Below are 17147 nucleotides of genomic sequence, written 5' to 3' on the forward strand. Positions count from 1 at the left end.
TTGCCTGCCGTGCTTGCCTCATGGCGAATATTAATCAGAATCAGGAAAACAAATATATTTAAGTAAGTCAGGAACAGTTAAGAAAATCAGCTATGTAAGCACAGGTAGCCACAGAAACATTTGCCCTCCTGCCATCTCAGAAACTTCTCTTCCGCTGCATTTAACCCATGATACTCTCTTAGATCAGCAGGGCATTTGTGCTAAGAATATTTAGAACTTCAGATGTAGAAGGAAACTTTAAGAAAATATACAGTAATTCATAAGTAAAAGGAAGAGGGAAGTCATACTATTTTAAGTAAATTAAATGCTATGAATATTCAGAAGAAAATGAGATATTGTCTGACAGGTTTCATAAAAGAACAGTATTAGAGATAGGTCTTGGAGGATTGCTCATATTTGGAAAAAGATAAAATAGAGGAAGTTTTTTTGGTGTTTTTACTTTTTTCTGACAGAGGAAAACTTGTGAGCAAACACAGAGGTTGAAAAGGCATGGCACTGCTATTCAAGACACAAAGAGCAGTACCATCCGGTAGAAATAAAAAGTACATAAAGAAACTTGTAGGAAGATACGGTAGAAAGATAGGTCGGGTTCAGATGCCTGATCCGCGGTTGTCATGAGTTTCAGGCTTGTATAAAGACTTGGCTGTTGTTACCTTCTGCTGCTGATACCATTACCAATATTCCTTTCATTCTGGAACATGACTTGTTTAACCCTTAATTTTGACTTTTACCATTCTCAAGTTTTATAGCACACCAAACTCCTTGATTAATATTGCATTTAACCCCAGTCCATTCTGCCAGGAGCTACTCAGCTTTATCAGGGGTAGACTCTCAACTGGAGAGTGTCTTGTCTTCTTCCTCCTCTACACTTTGTGCCTGTCAGACAATGGGTAAGAAGAGTAAGCAACCAATCTAAGCATAACGGTGGCTAGAACCACCAAAAGGTGATTACAAAGGACACTCTGTAATCTGGATGTTTGATATGTGCTAAAAAAGTAACAAGAGTTCCTTGATGTTAGGGAAGTACTAATCTTCACAGCCTAATTTCCTAGCAACGAACATGGTTCATAACGGGATTCGCTAAAATGACTCTGAGTGGATGAATGAATACCTGAATATTTTGTCCTCTTCCAGGTCCATTCTTCTTTCTTATAGTTGACTTATGGGTTAAAACCTACTTTCCTCCACTTTATTGAGAATAAGAAAGTTGTCATGACAACTTAATAAAAGTGTTAACAAGGAAAATTATTCAGTGTAAAGCAATCTTCCTAGCCATGTTGGCGCTGGCAGAAAAGCTCAAGATATTTTCATTTCCTCTTAAGATGCTTTGTGTTTCTTGTACCTACAACCCACAATTGACAACAATACAAAAGCATTTAAATGTACATTAATTTCACACTTGCAAATGAAATGACAGTAGCAACTAGAGATAGTATCTAAATCCTTGCTACTCAGAGTATGGTTTCTCTATCAGCAGTATCCCATAACCTGCAATCTTGTTAGAAATACAGAAGTTCAGGCCCCTCTCCAAATCAATTGAATTAGAATATCCATTTAACAGAATCCCCAAGTGATGTCCATGCACATTAAAGTTTGAAAAGCACTGATCTACTATCAAGGTGTTAAGTATGATAAACCTCAAAACACATTATATGAATCTTCCTAAATCCAGAGATTTTTAGAATGAGTGTCTTTATTTTTCTGGGTTACCACGGCCATGTCAGTTCAAATAAAGTAATGGGACTAATGATTTCATCTCTACTGACTTTGTGGACCATAATAAATTCATAAACCAGAGGGAATTAAGAGAGAGAGAGAATGGCAAAAGGGTAGAAATGAGAGAAGTGTTACATATATGTCAGGGGCAGATCTTTGTTTTATTTTTAGCAAACAAACAAACCATAGATTGTACTATTTACCAAATTAGGATAACCTCTCAAACACAGAAAATTAAGATAAACTTCTGTCTTTTTATTTCCTCCTTTTCTTAGTATTATTCATTTTCAATTTGTTTTAATGTACCTGATTAGATAAATTTTATACTGGTAACTTGCAGTAAGATGATGCAAACACTCCAAAATGTTTCCTTTGTACGAATATAAAGGTTTAGTTAGAAAAACTAGATCATATTAGATTGGCGTCCATACATTTCTAGTCCTGGTATAGACATTCATGAAGTAGCCTGGACTAGAAGAGATTCTGATGGTAACAGAAATGTTGTCCACGATATCAAGGAGTTGGTGTTTATGAGAAGTAAATACAGTGGTAGGCAGAATAATGGCACTCCAAAGATGTCAACTTGCTAATCCTTGGAACCTGTGAATATGCAATATTACATGGCAAGGGAGAAGTAAGGATGCAGATGGAATTAGGGTTACTAATCAGCTGGTCTTGAGATGGGAAGAATATTCCAGATTAGGTGGGTGAACCCAAAGTAATCAAAAGGGTCCTTATAAAAGAAAGATTAAAGCAATAGAGTCAGAGTTGGAGTGATGCTATGTTAGAAAGATTTGCTCAGCAGTTGCTGGCTTTGAAAATAGAAAAGGGGCCAAGTGTGGTTGTTCATGCCTGTAATCCCAGCACTTTTGGAGGCTGAGGGAGGTGGATCACTTGAGGTCAGGAGTTCAAGACCAGCCTGACCAACATGGTGAAACTCTGTCTCTACAAAATGCAAAAAATTAACCAGGTGTGGTGGCAGGCACCCATGATCTCAGCTACTCAGGAGGCTGGGGCAGGAGAATCGCTTGAATCTGGGAGGTGGAAGTTGCAGTGAGCCTAGATTATATCATTGCACTCCAGCCTGGGTGACAAGAGCCAGACTCTGTCTAAATGAAAAAAAAAAAAAAAAAAAAATAGAAAGGGGCTTAGCCAGGAATGTGTGCAGCCTCAAGAAGATAATTAAGGCTAGAAAATTTTCCCTCCTTAGAGTCTCCAGAACAGAAAGTAGCCCTGTCGTCACCTAGGTTTTAGTGTAATGAGACTCATTTCAAACTTCAGACTTCCACAAATATAAGCTAATAAATGTGTGTTGTTTTAAGCACTAAGTTTGGGGGGTAATTTGTTGCAATAGTAATAGGACACTAAATGTCAAAGGGTCTTAGATGTTGGGCAATGGCAAAGACTGGAAGAATTGTGTGGAGTCAGCATTTTAAAAACCGAGACTGCCTTGAACACATTGTTAGTAGAAATATGGATGTCAACTCTGCTAGTGAAGCCTCAGAAGAAAGTAAGAGGCATGGTAGAGAACATCTGTATCATCTTAGGGAATACACAAATCATCATGAACAAACTGCTGGTACAAATATGGACATTAAAAGTGCTACTGAACAGGATACAGATGGAAAGGAAGAAAGTATTATTGGAAATTGTAGGAAATGATATCCTCAGTTGATAAGGTTTGACTGTGTCCCCATCTAAATCTCACCTCCAGTTTTAACAATACCCACATGTTAAGGGCAGGGCCAGGTGAAGGTAATTCACCTGGGGTTGATCATGGGGTTGATTTCTCCCATTCTGTTTTCGTGGTAGTGAATAAGTCTTATGAGATCTGGTGGCTTTATAAATGGGAGTTCCCCTGTACAAGCTGTCTTGCCTGTTGCCTTGTAAGATGTGGTTTTGCTCTTCCTTCATCTTCCGCCATGATTGTGAGGCCTCCCCAGCCATGTGGAACCGTGAGTCCATGAAGCCTCTTTTTCTTTAGAAATTACCCATCAGCAGTATGTCTTTATCAGCAGTATGACAACAGACTAATATATCAGTATATGGTGGCAGAAAGCTTAGCTGATTTGTGTCCCACAGATATGTGGAAATACTGATCTTGGATATTTAACTGAGAAGATTTCTAAGCAAAATGGTGAAGTCACGGCCTAATTTTGTCTTGCTATTTATTGTCAAATGTGAGAAAAAGAGAAAGATTGAAGGAAGAACTGTTAAGCCAAAAAGGAACCAGAGCTTTATTGGGGAAATCCCCAACCTATCCAGACTGCAAGTTATGCTATGTAATCCTTTGTTATGGTAAACATGTCTTTTTACTTTTCAAGACTGAGAGATTTTATCAGTTCTCATATTTGAAAAGGCTCCTACATGTCTAGATACAGGAGACTCTATTTGTTTTACTTATTGTTAAAATACTAGTTATACTGACTCTTTCAGTTGCCAATAGTTAACCCTGATATTGCGTAGGCACTGGTATTCCATAAATTGTATGCATTTTGAATGAAAATAAAATGGTACTCTGTAGGCCCCGACATATTTAATGCTCTTTCAAAAAGACTCCACCATAGAGGTAACTTACAAATTCATTAATTTTGGAACATTGAAAAAATAGAGTGTGGATACAGCAGCATATAAAAAAGTAAGATGAATGCATTAATGGCTATTGCAAAATAAACGTTTGTGAAACTTTTTCAAAGGCCTTTTTGAGTGTAACTCAAGATATTTCAGCACAAAATATCTCAAACAAGTTGATCAGTTTCAAAAGAAAGCTTCAGCCAAACAAAGAAATGATATCTGTTAAAAAAAAAAAAGTCCATTAAAGATAGTACAGTTAAGCTCTCATTCGAAGTTCGTTCAACAACATTCTGTTTTCAATATTGTTTTTTTCCTCTAGCTCAGTTCCCATTCCCTATCTTAATTCTTATGAAATATCTAGACTTTCCAAAATAGTTGGCCATTTGAAGACAGAGTCTGTGTTTTAAGAGTCTTTGACTTTACTATTTTTTTTTTTTTACATAGAAAACTAATACCTGGTGTCAATCAACCAAAAAAAATTATCGAAATAAGGACCAATAATCTCTTTGCTGTTGTTCTAACATTTTAATTGTTAAGAGAGAATCATCATTAATCATAATAGTTAACATAATAGGATGATAATTATGCACCAGGCATTATTCTAAGCACTTTGTATGCGTTACGTTATCTGTTTCCCCTAAAAACCCTTTGAAGGTTAGCATTATTATCATGTCAGCTTTACAGATGAGAAAATTAAGGTATAGGAAGATTAAGCATCTTTCCCAAAATCACACAGCAAGGAAGTAGCAAAATAGGACTCAAACTCAGGCAGTCTGGCTTATAACCCTGGAGTATTAATAACTCTGGTTACTCTGACAGGAGCTTGTGAATGATCAAAATAAAGATTGTCAGTTCAGATTTATTATGTCATATTCTTTGAGTAGGCTCCATTAACCTGTATTTTAACAAGCATCTGTAGACAATTCTGAGAGCTGAGGATCACACAAACACTAAGAATGTCAAGGTTGTAATCGTACTGAAGAAGTCTTTGGGCATTTGCACATTGGTGATGCCATTATGTAATAGGTTTGAGTTTTCAACATTAGCACATCAAACAGTTTCTATTCTCTTGATGTCTTTGCTTGACATTAGTTTCAGTTCCCAAATGACTAGTGGAGAATATGAGTTTCAATAGCTTGATTTCCTAATAGAATGGCTAACTACATAGGTGTCTTGTCTTTTCATTTAATTACGCATTTGCAGAAAAGGAGGAGGAAAGAAAAGTAGGGAAGGAGAGAGGAAGGGAAGGAGAGAGAAATTTACGGAAGTAGGTCAGCAAAGCATTGGAAATATATCCAGTAAAGTTACGTATAAAAGAAAATATTAAGGAAAATATACTTAGGAGATTTTCTCCCAATTCTTCAAATGTAACAAAAGTTGTCTTATTCCTGCTTCCTTTCATAGTAAAGCCTAGTCAAAAATAATTGTTGATTAAATGAATGCCTTTTATAAAGAGTTGAAAATTTTTAACATCTTCTATTTTTAGACACTGGACACATTAACAACCCCAAAGCTCCTGAAATCGAGGCTCTGAAGCATCTTCCTCAACCATATGGCTGTCTGCTATTTCAGGGGGTCTCACATAGCTGAGTTGAAATAGAGTTAAAAAAAACAGCCTTAATAGAACATCACATTTAGAAGAGCACATTTACTCAAAATTATTATAGAGGAGGTATTTTTCTCATTGTGGAGATTATGAGCATGAGCCCTTATATTTTAAGAAATATTCCAGAGTAGTATGAGCTTCTGATCTACAGAAAAGAGAGAGCCATCTGTATAAAAAGACAGTTTGTAAACTTTCAAAGAATTGTTTTTTAAAAAGTAGACTTTAGTCGCTAAAGTGCCCTCTCTCTTTAAAAATATTATGAGATAAAACATTTTCTGCTTCTTAGATTATACTTTTATAATTTAAAGCTGCAAAATATGGTATGAAAAAAATAATATGTTACTAATTAAGCTGTCCTGTAGAAATAAGACCAGGACATTTTCATTATTCTTACACAGGACACTCATTCACTGGGGATGTTTTATATTAATGAGCTAATGTAACTGTATCAGAAACATCTAATGAATGGGTATGAGTTTTACTTTTGATTCTCACTGTGCCTCTGAAGTCAAGATGTTTTTCTTTGAACCTAGCTCCTAAATGTGTTTCATGCATGCTTCTCCTCCTGGAAAAAGTGAAGTACATAGATCTCAGAACTGTATAAGGCAGCCAAAAAGACCGAGATACTCTTAAATGATAGTCTCACCAGACAGGGCCAAAAGGCATATCCTGAGCCATGGTTTAAAAAAAGAAACTGATTCAAGTCTGAAAGTAAAGAGAACTTTGTTTTGACATAGAGAAAAGGCAAATTATGCAGAGGCAGGCTTGTTGAAATCTTATTTTATGAAAATGACAGCTATGGCTGCCGCTCTCATATTTATAAAATACTTTGTTTAAACAGTTGACAATATTACCTAAGAGAAATAACGTCTTACCAAATCTTTCTTATTACTTACTTTTTAGGGTATTCTATTTTGGTCTCATTGTAAAATTAATGCAAGGAGCTTTCCCTTTCCAACACTATGGAAGATGTGCAGAGAAACCCTTCCCAGTGCTGAAAAGCTGACAAGGCTGAATAAAAATTTAAATATGCTTTTAAGGCTTAACCAGGCTGACTGTTCAGAAAAGGTAATGAGCTGAGACCAGAAACAAGGAGAAAAGGTGCCATTGGTAAGCAAGCATGGTATCCGGCAATTGCCCTGAGGTCAGCTACTTATAGCTGGTGGGCTTAGAGCCTAGGTTATCGGGTGATATGTGCAAGGGAGACAGAAGACAAAACTAGCTGTGCAAGTCGAAAATGACAGCACACTAATAGAAACCTCGGATGGGAGAGGAGAGTGTTTTCACAAAAAGTGTCTTGTCTCTAAGTATTTGCTCATAATGGAGCAGGGGAAAAACACGTCTCTACTGAAAATTCTTGATCACAAGCCTCTACTTATACAATTTGTGACTGGAAATTTATACTAACTTTGTGGCTTGAAAATCCCATGGCAGAAACTGTGTTTGAAGTGGTCATGTGTTGAGAATGCCCCAGGAGCCAGGCAGAAGCAAACATAAATCCTCACTAGTAAAATATACTTTAAAGATAAGCTTCAAATAATCACTACAAATAAGAGTCAGGGAAAAGGAGTCTGTAATAGGAAGTTAGCAAATACATGAAGAAAAAAAGCTACCATAAATCAGAAAGCAGAACTGAAGAAATTAAGTCAGACCAACAAGGACTGTAAAAGCAGAAATTATTCAAAACGGAATGTAAAATACAGGTTATATATGTATATATTTTTAAATAAAATGTATTTATAGTATAACAAAGAAACCAAACATGTAACTAAACCAAAAAGAGCTCCCAGAAATTAAAACACAATAATTGGAAAGAAAGTTTCATGAATGTATTAAATAAATTAGACGAAACTAAAGAGAAAATTAATGAACTGGAAAATATATATAGATATATATATATATAAAATAATACTGAATTTAGACAAAAGGTGAATGAAAATATGAAGGATAGGTTAAGAAGTTTGAAGGGTACTATAAGAAGAGAATAGCAATTCGGTGGAAAGGCAATATTCAAAGTGATAGTGATTAAGAGTTTCCAGAATTTAATTCAGTCACCCATCCTCTGCTTAGCCCAACATTTAAACATTTAAATACATTTTAAAATACCTAAAATCCACTTATAAATACATTTGGTAAAAAGACCAAACCAAAGATAAAGAAATCTTAAAAGCAGCCAGAGAGAAAATCAGATCACCTACAGTGGAATGACGGTTAGATTGACTATCAACTTTGCTAACTGCATAACAGAAATAATTAAAGATAGAAGTAAACAGACAATCTTCATAGTGCAAGAAATGCTGAGAGAAAAATTACTCTCTTTAGAATTTTATATTCAGCAAAATTGACTTTGAAGAATTGGTTGGTGGGGATGGAAAGAAGGTATTCTTTGAGATTTTAAAACCAACATACCTCCTACAAAATAATTTCTAAAGATGTAGTACAGAAAGAACTATTTCCAGTCAGGAGAGCGGAGTGCCAAGAGAGAACAGTGAGGAAAAAAACAGCAAATATGTAACATGTTTAGGTCAAATGTAAACAAAGAAATAGAGTGATAAACTTTGACTATTTTTAATTTAAGTACTTCCTTTCCTCAAAAAGAATAAAGCAAAAAGCTACAAACCAAATGAAGTTATTTGCAACACATAATTAAAAACAGATGAACAACTTTGTAAATAGTTCATGTCCTACATTTTTCTTTGATATGTTCCCAAGAGTTTAGGTTTCAGTGGAATGAGTTATTTAATTGTGACTAAACCACTTGCCAGATCATTCACTATTTTAATCAATTTATAATCTTATCTGTTTTGTGTAAAGAATGAATTACATACTTGCTATTATTTTTATTAAAGATTTATGTTTGATATTTTGCATTAAAAGTGAATCTCAAAGTGTATTTCTTTCACCAGTGATTTTTAATATCGTACATGTTTATTTAGTCATTACTATTACCAAAACCCCATATTTTTTGGACTGTCAGTTGATGTCCTTTGCCCTTGGTTGAGGTATTAGTGTTTTTCTAATTCATTTGAAGAAAAGCTTCTTATGGTGAGATTATGCACCTGAAATATCAAAATTAAGAATCTCAACCTTGAATTCATCTTGATTAAATTACAAGAAACTATAGAATTTAATGAGAAAACATGGACAAAAATACTCAGTGCTGGGCTGATTCTTATCCTTTTCAAACCAGTTAAAGACTTTTTGCATTATGGTGGTCATAATAGGACAATGAAAGAACGCAGTTGGAGTGGCAGGCAGATAAGGCAAGGACTTATTTAAAAGTAAAGTATGCATGCTCTGATTTTCCATATGATAATTAGAGCCCCCTTTTATCTGTATACTGGCATTCAAAAAGAGGGAAAATACACTTTTGTCAGATTCATTCATTCATTCATTCATTCAAATACTTGTATTGAATAACAATCATATACCAAGCACTATTCTGTAAACTGGGGAACAAACAAGGATCCCTATTGTCGTGGCATTCCACAATGACATAACAGACCATTGAAAAGATTAACAAATAAAATATCAGGATGTCAGATGGCAATATGTGCTGTGGAGAAAAATAGAGCAGAGAAGGATGGTTGGTGGGAGGCGGTTAAGGTAGGGAGAGTAGGGAAGGTCAGCTGTGCAGCCAATACGTTGTTATTTCTCAAATCTCTCAAGTATGAAATATTTAAGTTTTGTTACAACCACTGTATCAGATTTCATTTTCTTTAGGGAAACAGAAATCACTTTAGGAACAGAAAGGGATGCTAATAGAACTACTGAAAGACCTTGGGAAGGGATGTAGGGATCCCAGGAGGAAAATACCCTTGAGGATGTCAGCTGCCTGCAGCAGGCATGAGGTTGATACAGATCTCAACAAGGCCCGCTGCCCCTGCAGGTGTCTGCTGCTGCCAGAGGAGAACAGTACTTCTCCTGTTCTCTGTCATCCAAATCTGACATGAATTCTGAATCCAAATTAAATCCTGTTGGTGGAGGATTCTGGGAACTGTTCTTTCCATCCTCCCTACTTGCATTGCAAAAGAAAGTGCAGAAAAAAAGAAGTATAGAAAAAGGCAAGAATGATGCAAAATTGCTAACAGGCAATCTGATACAACAGCAAAGATGGAAAATACATTGCAAATAATGCAAAAGTTTGTTTTTGTACAATTAGTCCATACAATATATTTATTACAGAGTATTAAATTTTCACATCTAAGTTGTGAATATATTCTCTGGCTTTGAGTTAACCAGAAGTTTGAGGCATAGAGAGATAATATTAGAAATAAAGAAGACTAATGAATAATGTAGAGATAGAGTTGGCATTGAGAGGAAAGAGTTCTATTGCCATTTCTTTATGATTTAATTAGGTAAGTTTAATTTGAGTGGTATGAATATTAATTTAATCATATATGTTGTATATTTATTTATTAATTTCACACACTTAAATATTCTACCTTTTCATGAGATGAATTAATGTCATTAATTATATGGATATCATGAATGAATATTGATTTATCTAGTCAGTCTTTCCTTCACTTGATTCGATGATTTTATTCTTTATCTGTTAACCTAACCATTGGGGATTTTTAAAAAACTGTTACCTAATCATGGTTCCCTAGGAGTTCATAGTCTAGAGGTGGACAGGCAATTTGAAAAATAATTGCAGCACATATCATAGAAATGCTCAGAGGGTGCTTTGGGAACCCACAAAGGGCCATGAATAACTTTGAGAGGTGATGATGTTTGAATTGAGAATTCAGTGCTGTCTAGTAATTTTTCAAATAGAAGCATAAATAGCCTAATTTTACAGATTAGGAAATTGAAGCTCAGAGAGGCTAAGTATCCCAGCATAGTGACTGGGATGGTGTCAGGATAGTGACTGGGATAGTGTCTAGAATAGTGTCAGCATAGTGACTGGGATAGTGTCAGCATAATGACTGGGATAGTGTCAGGATAGTGACTGGGATAGTGTCTGGAATAGTGTCAGCATAGTGACTGGGATAATGTCAGCATAGTGACTGGGATAGTGTCAGCATAGTGACTGGGATGGTGTCAGGATAGTGACTGGGATAGTGTCTGGAATAGTGTCAGCATAGTGACTGGGATGGTGTCAGTATAGTGACTGGGATAGTGTCAGGATAGTGACTGGGATAGTGTCTGGAATAGTGTCAGCATAGTGACTGGGATAGTGTCAGCATAGTGACTGGGATAGTGTCAGCATAATGACTGGGATAGTGTCAGGATAGTGACTGGGATAGTGTCTGGGATAGTGCCTGGGATAGTGTCTGGAATAGTGTCAGCATAGTGACAGCATCCCAGCGTAGTGACTGACACATGGTAGGAGTTCCTAATATTAAGATTTGTGGAATGTGTGGAAGGGAAGTGTGAGGGGTGATCTGGTGACTACAGAATAAGATTTGAGGGTATGATTGTATTTACTAAAGTTTTCTAAGATTGATATCTTCAAATTTCAGAAAATCAGATGTTTTGTGCTTGGTTCAGATTCTTTTTAAAGTCTCATGATGTATTTTAGGAGGAAAAGGGTAAAATTCTTACTGTATTAGAAACCTGTCAAACAATACCAACGATGAACATAAACAAACAAAAATCAAGAACTACTTAAAGGCCACAAATAATTAAGTTAGGTGATTAGAATAAACGGAACCAAGAAGACAAGGAAAAAGCTTATAAGAAAACACGACTGTATCCATAAATTTAAATAGTGGTTTTGTGTTTCTTTGATAATTCAACAAATGATATTAAGAAGCCCCAATATTTCATACCTGCTTTTCTTGAAGTTTGTCATCTAAGTCAGAGATTACAGATGTAAGAACAGACTGAGACTTCCAATCTTATTTGTATTCCTTTTACAGAACAATAATTTTAGCTTATGGGCCATGGAAAGTAAATGGCCAGTGTCCAGGCACTTTTAATGAGCTATCTGTTGATATTACCTATTTTAATCATACTGAAGCAGAGGAAACTTTTTTTTCTCATCAGCTATCTGCTTTCCTTCTACAAATAATGTTTGTTTCATTTTTGGAGTGCAGATGAGTAAATCAAAAAAGAAAACAATGTATGGGGTAAAACTTGTCTTATAATTCAATCTTTTCACAGGTAGGCAATTCTTCCAACAAACATTCTTTCAGCTACACAGAATGAATATACAGACTTCGTACATTTTTAATACGTCTCTTTCAGAGGGGAAAGAACAGCTCGAGTAACAGTGACTATTATGAACATTAATTCAAGAAGCAGCATATTTTAAATTTACTTTTGCATTCCTTTAAAAATGTTCTATTTCGGTAAAAGAACAGGCAACTCTAACTTGAGTTGATAAAATATTAATTAAAATAAGATTCATAACTTAATCTAAATTTTATTTTCAGTGTTTCAGTATAAAGTTTATTTTTAGATCCTGCTAATTTTAACCTGGGTTTTATTTCATAACTAAGTGGAATAAACCCTTCTAAATCATTGTACCTTGTTACAGTTGAAGTCTCTTGGGGATTATTTAAATTTCCAGTAAATTGACTAGTCATATAAACCTTTGGAATTCATCTACTTACTTTTTAATTGCTGTAAGGAATTAAAGAAATGCTTTCTGTTAATTTTAGGAAAAGCTATAACTTATTTTTTCAAGTGTTCTCTACCTAATTTCAGATTTTCTGCACATTTTCCATGTCTGTAGTCAGAAACTGAGAGTGAAAAATCAAAAGTACCTATATAAATGGCTATCACTATTATGGAAAGTTTGCATAAATGCTTATTTTACTGGCAATAAAGCAATTATCAGAAAGCTGTGACTTTTTAAAGTCATAGAGCATGAGTCTCACCATTTGGAGAGACCAAGTTTACTTATCACAACACAAAAAGGGAGATATCACAATCATACAAATGTTTAGGCTGTACAGGGAGCAAAACTGAGTTATTCAGATACCTAGCATTCATCTTAGTCAACTAAATTTAATCAAATGAGCATTAGCCTTAAGATAATTGAAAAATCTCCATTAGAACAGCCTCTTGCTTTGGATATTTAGAGAGAGCAAGATGAATGTCTAGGTCTTTTCTTAATGACTATGTGACTTCACTCATATTCCATTCCACCTTAAGATAGTTGCTAGAGAATCTTAAATCTATAAACCATTCCATGAAAATCACTATTTGTATTAGTGTCTTAGGGCCACTATAACAAATTACCCTGCACTTGGTGGCTTAAGAAAAAGCAGAGATTTTTCGAGCCCAGCCTGACCAATATGGTGAAATCCCGTCTCTATTAAAAATACAAAAATTAGCTGCGTGGCGGCGTCTGCCGGTAATCCCAGCTATTCGGGAGGCTGAGACAGGAGAATCGCTTGAATTTGGGAGTCAGAGGTTCAGTGAGCCGACATCGCAGCCACTGCACTCCAGCCTGGCGACAGAACGAGACTCCATCTCAAAAAAAAAAAAAAAAAAAAAACAAAACCAGAAATTTCTTCTCTCACAGTTCAGAAGCTCAAATCAAGGTATCTCCAGGTTTGATTCCTGTTGGAGACTCTCAGGGAGAATCCATTCGGAGCCTCCTTCCTAGCTTGTGGTGCTGCTGGCACTGCTTGGTATTCACTGGCTCATAGCTGCACCACTCTAGTCTCTGCCTCTGTCTTCCCATGGCTTTCCCTCTGTGTCTCCATAGCGTCTCCTTTTAAGTTTCTTATAAACTTTCATTGTTGAATTTAGGGCCCACCTTAATCCAGGATGGTTTCATCTCCAGATCCTTACCTTAGTGAAATCTGCAACAAAGATCCTTATTCCAAATAAGGTCACATTCTGATGTTCCTGATGGAAATAGTTTTTGGGAGCCACAGTTCAACACAATACACCATAGTTGTCAACAATTGAACAGTTTTTATGTAAACTCCGTGTTGCATGAGGTTTTGGTGAAGGTCCCAGGCTGTTTCGTTATAGACACCTTAACCATTATGTCATTTGCGATATTTACGGTCTTATGATGTTATCCTTTCATTTTGTGCTATATTCAGAACATGGAAATAAAACCTATTCTTTATCTTTTCCTTTTCTCTGAATCTAGTTTGCCTTTTTATTAAAAAGGTCAATCTCTTCCCTGGAAATATAATTGTATGGTTAGAATATCATGATATTTAAAAAATTCATCAACTGCAAGTAAACAAGGATGTGATGGTTAATTTTTTGTGTCATCTTGACTTGGCAAAAGGATGCCCATATCGCTGGTAAAATATTGCTTCTGGCTGTGGCTGTGGGAGTGTTTCTGGAAGAGATTAGCATTTGCATTGGTAGACTGAGTAAAGAAGGTTGCTCTCTTCAGTGTGAGAGTGGGCATCAGCCAATCCTTCAAGGGGATTGATGGAGGAGCAAATTCTCTCTCTCTCCTTGAGCCAGGACAACCATCTCCCCCCCTGAGACATCAGAACTCCTGGTTTTGGGGCTTTTATACTTAGGCTGAGACTTACACCATTACCTGCCCACCACCCCACCTGACCACTCACTCTTAGATCTTCAAACTTGAAGTAAAAAAGTTTTAAAAAGAAGTTTATAAACTAAAAAAGTTATAGTAAGCTAAGATTAATGTGTTATCGAAGAAAAAAACAAATTTTAAATGAATGTAGTGTAGCCTAAGCATAGTGTTTGTAAAGTCTACAGTAGTTAGTCATGTCCTAGGCCCTCACGTTCACTCACCACTCACTCACTGACTCTCCCAGAGCACCTTTCTGGCCTGCAAGGAGCCTCCATTCCTGGTACCAGTTTTGATCTTTTATATCATATTTTTACTGTATTTGTCTGTGCTTAGATGTGTTTCTATATGTTTAAGTACACAAATCTTTATGGCTGTGTTGCAATTGCCCACAGTATTCAGTAGAGTAACGTGCTGTACAGGTTTGTAGCCTGGGAACAATAGGCTATCCCATCTAGCCTAGGGGCGTAGTAAGCCATACCATCTAGGTTTGTGTAAGTACATTCTGTGATGTTTGCATGGTCATAACATTGATCAATAATGCATTTGTTAGAACATATCCCTACTGTTAAATGATGTAAAACTGTTCTGGTTTGCCCAGGAATGTCGCACTTTACATGTGATCATTTTTATTTATGCCTGTTGTTCCACTGTCACATCTGGATTAGCCTTTGTCTAGATTTTTTATATTTTGAAATACAGTGTTAGTAGTAGTCACTGCATTATGATGATCACAGATCATTATAATATGCCAGACCTCCCCTTTGTGTTTACAGCTTCTGCCACGTTTCGTGACAGTGGTGTGTGCTGATATGGTTTGCCTGTGTCCCCACCCAAATCTCATCTTGAACTGTGGCTCCCACAATTCTCATGTGTCATGGGAGGGACCTGGTGAAAGGTAATGGAATCTAGGTGGTGGGTCTTTCACATGCTGTACTTGTGATAATGAACAAGTCTCACGAGATCTGATGGTTTTATAAAGGGGTGTTCCCCTGCACAAGTTCTCTCTGGCCTGCCACCATGTAAGACATCCCTTGCTCTTCCACTACGATTCTGAGGCCTCCTCAGCTATGTGGAACTGTGAGTTAATTAAAACTCTTTACTTCATAAATTAACCAGTCTTGAGTAGGTCTTTATTAGCAGCCTGAGAACAGACTAATACATGTGTCCTATTACCAAAAAAAAAAAAAAAAAAAAAGACTTTTTATTTTAACATGTAGATAAATCTGAAAGACAATTTGTTTCTCTTTTCAGATGCAAAATGACTGATATCTTTGTTTCAAGGAAAACATGAAGGTACTAGCTGGTAAAGACGTGCCCAGACCATAAGTTGATACTTTTAAGTTGTAGATAATTTTATAAAGAATTAAATGTAAGAATAATGCATTGTAAAGGTAAATTCTTTAAAAGTATCCAGTTACATAATAGAAGCTAAAATAGATAGGAAATTGACTGAAGCTTGTGAAACTATATGAGTTACATTTATATTAGGTGTTGCTTATGCTTTTTTTAAATCAACTTTTATTTTAGAAGAGGTTTAGGGTTTACAGAAAAATAGCAAAGAGAGTAAAGAGTTCTGATGTACGCCACACCAAATTTCCCCTGTTATTTGCATCTGATATCAATATTATACATTTGGTATAATTAATGAACCAAAGTTGGTACATTCTTATTAACTAAAGCTTATATATTATTAGGATTTTCTTAGCTTTTAACTGTCTGTTCTTTTCCTGTTCGAGGATACTACATTACATTTAGTCATGTCTCCTTAAGTTCCTTTTGGCTATTACAATTTTTTAAACTCTCATGGAATATTATGCAGCCATAAAAAATGTTGAGTTTGTGTCCTTTGTAGGGACATGGATGAATCTGGAAACCATCATTCTCAGCAAAATGACACAAGAACAGAAAATCAAACACCGCATGTTCTCACTCATATGTGGGTGTTGAACAATGAGAACACATGGACACAGGGAGGGGAGCATCACACACTGGGGTCTGTTGGGGGGAAATAGGGGAGGGACAGTGAGGGGTGGGGAGTTGGGGAGAGATAGCATGGGGAGAAATGCCACATATAGGTGAAGGGGAGGAAGGCAGCAAATCACACTGCCATGTGTGTACCTATGCAACAATCCTGCATGTTCTTCACGTGTACCCCATAACCTAAAATGCAATTTAAAAAAAAAATGAAAATAAATAAATAAATAAATAAATAAAATAAACTCTCTCTTTTTTAATGACTTTGACAGCTTCAAGAATTACTCGGCAGGTATTTTGTAGAATGGTCCTCATTTTTATTTGTCTGATATGTTACACATGATTAGATTGAGGGTTATGTGCTTTCGGAGAAAATCACAGAGGTAAACTGCCATTGTCATCACATTGCACCCAGGGTACATCCTATTGATCTTAACCTTGATCACCTTATTGAGGTAGTGTTTGTCCAGTTTCTCCACTGAAAGTTTACTCTTGTCCCATACTCTTCTTCCATACCTTATAGTTTGAAAGGATGTCACTATGTGCAGCCACACATAAAAAGTGAGAAATTAAGCTGCACTTCTTTAAAGCTGGAGTATCTACATCAATCATTTGAAATTCTGTATGAGAATTTGTTTCTTCTTCTTCCATTTATTCACTTATTCAATCTATTATTTATATCAGCATGGGCTCATGCATATGTATTTTATATTTTGAATATAATCCAATACTACATTTTGTTGCTCAAAATTTTCCAGCTTCGTCCCTTAGCCATACATTCATTGTGATGTTTTGTGAGTATTTCCTTACTTA

This window comes from Aotus nancymaae, unplaced genomic scaffold (genome assembly GCF_030222135.1).
Source record: "Aotus nancymaae isolate 86718 unplaced genomic scaffold, 86718_ANA_hifiasm-v0.15.2.pri h1tg000033l, whole genome shotgun sequence".
Taxonomy (NCBI): Eukaryota; Metazoa; Chordata; class Mammalia; order Primates; family Aotidae; genus Aotus; species Aotus nancymaae.